Source organism: Pinus tabuliformis, chromosome 6, assembly GCF_031772625.1.
Source record: "Pinus tabuliformis cultivar Carrire ecotype Pingquan chromosome 6, CPIR1, whole genome shotgun sequence".
NCBI lineage: Eukaryota > Viridiplantae > Streptophyta > Pinopsida > Pinales > Pinaceae > Pinus > Pinus tabuliformis.
Window position 1 is genome coordinate 40,233,268 of NC_142292.1, and position 5,680 is coordinate 40,238,947.

The 5,680-nt window shown below is 35.2% G+C and overlaps 1 pseudogene; it reads left to right on the forward strand.

Moving 5' to 3' along the window:
• The first annotated feature begins 1,218 nt into the window (after positions 1-1,218).
• LOC149257115 (short-chain dehydrogenase reductase ATA1 pseudogene) lies at positions 1,219-1,899 on the forward strand (annotated as a pseudogene).
• The last annotated feature ends 3,781 nt before the right edge of the window (positions 1,900-5,680 follow it).

The window sequence follows — 5,680 nt, forward strand, 5'->3', positions numbered from 1 at the left end:
GTACATGAGAGGACAATCAAGAGACTAAGTTAGTCTCTCTCTCTACTTGAATCTAAACAATAACTAAGTTCATTCTCTTGTTTTCATTTTAAGTTTTTTTTAGTTTCATGTAATCAATGATTTCTCTATGATACTGTAGGGAAGGACAACCAGGACCTCCTTAGTTAGAAGCCTCTTCCCTTGCATATTGTATTGAATCCTAAATAATTTAGTTAGACATAGAGTTAGTTGCCTACTCCTGCATATATATTGCTGGCACCATCACAAGCTTACGAGTTTCCCTGGTTGATAATTTAATGCAGCAATTTAAGCCCAATAAATTGACCAACATTTTGGCGCCGTTGCCGGGGAATGGTGCTAAGGGATTAGGCATTAGAATTTAATTCGATATTTATTTTTCTTTAGACAAAATAACTTGTGAGACTTGGTGACAGCAGGATTTTCACAAAGGAGTTAAGTTTGAGTTTTCTGATATTTAGCTAGTTTTAAATTTCGTTGTTTCAAAAACACCCCCCCTGCATGAATAAAAATGAATCAAGCGATGAGTATGCTCTCTTCCTGCGCTTCGTGCGACCAGGAAGATCAGAAAGTCTATTGATTTTGTTCAAATAAACATACTCTTGCTGGAGAACTAATTTGCAAAAAGACAATTTTGTGAATAAAAAAACAAAAACATCTTTAAATTTTTAGATGAAATATAGTTTTTTTTTTTTTTTTAATTTTAGATTTAAAAAATAAAAAATAAAACATTTAGTTTTTTTAATTTTAGACTTTTAACCAATAAAAAAATTATTAGTTTTTAATTTTAGATTTAGAAAAAAAAAAAACAAAAAAATTCCACAAAATAAAAATAATAATAATATATGTATGAGATGTACATATATTATTATCATATATAAACAAAAATCATCATTGTTTTTGTGTTTTTTTAACTATTTAAAAAATACAAACAACATTAAAAAAAAAAAAACAAAAATCTTAACAACTAACCATTTTTGATAGAATTAATTCCATGTTTGTTTTGACTTAATAAAAATTTTCACTTTTAGATTTAATATATATATATATATATATATATATTGTTGTAGCTTGTCCTCTTTGATTTTACATACAATACATTCATAACTTCTAATTCACATACATTTAACCATGATTTTGCATATATTATACTTCTTTTAAATAATGACTTAGTTATAAGTTTACCCGAAGTTAAACTTCATGAGAGAGAATGGACAGAAGCTCAAGCAAATTGGGTAATTCCGATATGGTTTTGCACTTTATTGTTCATCATGGCATTGGGGCATTGATGAAAGACACCATTTGGAAATTGATGCTATATGCAGGTTGAAAGGAAAAGTGGCCATAATAACAGGCGGAGCAAGAGGAATCGGGGCAGCCACTGCAAGAATATTTGCAGAGAATGGAGCAAAGGTGATTGTGGCAGACATCTTGGACGATTTGGGAACAAAACTGTGCCAACAAACCATTCCCTCTACCATTTACATTCATTGTAATGTCTCCAAAGAAGATGACGTGGCAGCAGCAGTGGACGAGGCACTCAACGCATACGGCCGCCTTGACATAATGTTCAACAATGCAGGCATCCTGGGCCCCACTGGAAGCATCCTGGAGCTGAACGTGGACAAGGTTAACGCCGTAATGGGGGTGAACCTGAAAGGGGTCCTCCACGACATCAAACCCGTTGCAAAGATGATGGTGGAGCTTTCCAAGTCCCAAGACATCGTGGCCGGCAATGGCACTACGACGGTCGTGGTCGTTGTGAGGGCGATCTTGATCGTATGCGGCCGAAGCTCCAAAAAATTTGTGGTGTCAAATCCACACCTCAGGATTCGATCACCACATTTCAGAGGTCGACATTATGGGAGGAGACATTGTTGACAGCATTCGCAGATGGGGAGAGCGAAGGTGGCACTGTATGGCCAAGGCCCAGCACAACCTGCAGAGATGGAATTCGTAAAATCTCCACTTGTAATATTGTTTCTGCTTATCACTGGTATTTCAATGGTGCACGCATTTTATCCATCAAGGGTATTGACTTCATTCGATACTGAAACTACTGCAACTACCGATGCTATTAAGGGGAAAGACGTGATAACGGTTCTCATGCAGATTGATGGCAACCGCTGCCTTAGTAGCAGCATCAGCTCTGAAAATTCATATTACTATCTAATTATTGTGGAAAACCGATGTGAATATTGCGATGCTAAGGACGTAAGCATTGAGGTAGAAGGCTACTTACTGGGCCAGGAGATTGTTAATTTGACGCGGCGCTTTGCGCCAGGGGGTGACCAATTAGTTCTCAAGTATAATAGCACCCAAGAGGTTGCAGTCCACCCTGCCCCAGATCAGCAAGAATGCGCCTGTCATGGTTGAACTTGAAGGCGACACTGATCCACTGGGATTACAATAAAAGAACTCAGAGCGAGGAAGATTCCTTTTACGATTCGCCGATATTTGCCTGATGGAAGTTACGAAGATTGGGGTATCGACGAGTTTATTGTTGAAGATTCGTGGAGAAGATCGCGCCAATTCAGGAGAAGATCGCGCCAGTTTAGGATTCAGTTCACAAAAATTTGGGGTAGATCGCACCAATTTCTCATGCAATCTCTTAGCCTTCAACTTACTTCCATTTGTCATCCTTTTGGTTGCCATTGACATAATTTGGATCCACTCGAGAAGGCATCACGGCTAAAAAATATCAACAGCATTATGGAGGCATTGGATCGTTCTTCGGATCGGGCGATGACCTGCCATGGACAGATGCAGATGGATGCGTTCAAATCGCTACTATGAGCGTGAATTTGTTGGAGAAAGAGGTTGATTACTTAAATGTATCAAGAACTAACAAAGCCGCAATCACTTGTGCTGACAGAGTTCGACTTTTTGCTGCTCTGTGATAACCAGGTTCAGGTTGTAAATAGAGTGAATCAAAAAGTCAGAGAAGAATTGCAGTTTGACCATGATTTTAACTCGATTTCTGGCGGAATTCTTGGACTTTGCAGTGATGCTACTGCTGGTTTGTTCTATGCTTATGATGAAAACCGTTCGTGAGGACCGTTCTCAAATAACAATGACCTCTACTTCCGCTACTGAGCTCTACCTTGACAAGATTAATCGTCTTACGCTGGTGTAGTGCCATCATCTTCAGATGAAAATAATACTGATATTCAGTTGAAGCGCCAACTTCAAGAAACTGAATTGAAGATGGGAGATGGCAATAAAACAATGGGAAAATCTCGTCATGCTCATCAAATTCCTGTCTCTATCTGTGGTGATATTGACTGTATTGAAGTGTGTGACATACGAGAGTGGTTAGTAGGATATAGAATGGATCGAAAACAACTTGTTCTATTGTTAGGAGAATCTTATCTGGCACTTGGACAGGCTTATCAAGATGATGGGCACATCTATGTTGAATTACCCGGTGACATCTATGCGTGGACTCTTGTTGGGGACATCTTCACGCATGGTACCATGGATATTCCATGTATTAAGCCTGTCAGGGTTATCTAAGAGTACATGCATATTAAGCATTATCGCTACAATGGAAAGAGTTTGTCCTGGAAAACAAGGTGACTGCAGTTCAAATGGAGAAGTTTATCACACCAATTGAAGGGGGATGGGAGTTACAGTGAGAACTTTCTTGATCAATAGTTTCTCAGGAGATATTTTAAATCCCGCAATGAAATGCATATCGTTGTGTCACTGACATATTTTATGTTTATGGGAGTTGTCACATAGCCTCAAAATTTTTCTGTTTTGACTTAGTTTTTTACAAGAGGAAGCTCATGTAGGGTAACCCACTACCAATACTCTCATGTTACATCAAACCACAGTATGTAGTGTAGGCCAAAACTTCAGTTGGTTGGAGGTTGCAAGTCACCAAGGGAACGGTCGTACTAAAATGTGACCTTCCTTATTGACCAAAGTGAAACCATCCCTATGAGATTAAGACTACCTACAAGTTGCATAATTGCAATGGAGAACCTCATTGATGCGACCTACAGGTACGACCTACCTACCATGCAACTTTGCGAGTTCTCTGAGTTTGTCCTTCTTCATATTGCATTTCGAAAATGCGACATTTTCCCTGCCACATGTCCCTAGGGTGTATGATTGCAGTTTTGTGTTCTAGCCATGCAACCATAGCCACGATGAAGAATTACAAGGTGAAGAATTACCCGCTGGTGAAGACAATCATTTCCATCATTCTTGCGGGCGCACAACAGTTCTATGGTTTGGCTTACAGTTTTTTTAATTAGTTTTTTTCTTTATTATTTAAAAAAAAAATTCAAAAAAAAATCCATATAAATAATAAATTAAACACAATATTTTAATTTGTTAAAAAAAAAAAAAAACAAAAAAACAAAAAAAAAAATTGTGTGTCATTTTTAATTTGATATTGTTATTTAAAAAAGAAAAAAACAAAAAAATTGTGTGTCATTTTTAATTTGATATTTGAATAAAAATAAAAAAAAATAATTATTTTGTAGTGTTGTTTTTTTATTTAAATAAAAATAAAAAAAAATTTGTGTAATATTTTTGATAATAATAAAAAAAAAACAAATCAAAACCACACAAAATAATTTTTCTTTTTATTTAAAATATATATATATATATATTTTTTTTTTATTTTAATTAAAAAAAACAAAAAAACTAACATCATTTTAGTGATAGTTTTTTTATTAGGTTTTAACAAATAAAATTTTGTTGTTTTTCATTTACAAATAAAAAAATATAAAAAAAAAAAAAAAATTTCACTTAAATAATAAATTAAAAATCTATGTTTTTAATTTATTGTTTAATGAAACATCTAAAAAAATTATGTTTTCATTTCAAAAAAAAAAAAAAAATCTAAATTTTTTTTTCACAAAATTCACACAGATTCGAAAAATACGATACTTGGAAATAAATTTTAAAAAATCAATTGGAGGATTCAATTCTCGATAGCATCAAGATGGCATAAACTCATCACATGATTCTTGTATGCTTTACAGAACAGAATTGCGAAGCACATTCATGAGTTATCTGACAGGGAGTAGTATTTTACATGGTTATTTTGAAGAATGGATTGAAATTGATATCATGAATTGAGTTACATTCAACGCTTTGATTTTCTTTGATCTTTTTATTTGGTACGAAATTTTTGCGTAAGAATCATGAAGGATATGCGCAATTCTTCTTGAGCACACTTATGTTTTCTTTGTACCAAGTTTTTTACAGGTTACAGGATAATCAAAGTGATCATTCAGGAGATTACATTATGTGCACAATTGGTCTTCCAAAGACTAATTCATGAAAAAATTCTCAAGACAAATCCATCTCCACAACCACTACCTTCCACCTCCCTTTCTGAAAAGATTTTGAATCCCACCAATTGTACATCCATAAAGCATGACATTTCCATATCCATTTTTCACAGCAAGGGTTTTTATTCATCCACCATGCATTTTCCTTACATCCATCCATTTTCTTTGTCATTATCATTCCCCTTCATTTCCGCCAATAAAACTCTGCTTGAGTCAAAGTCCTAGAGTCTATGTATCATTGAAAAAACACCTAGAGGCTTGCATGCCTTAATGGCAAGTACTCTTGCCAATGAACAATGGGAGTACATTAATATCCCTTGTTCGTTGGATCTTGTAGGTGACTCGACTAC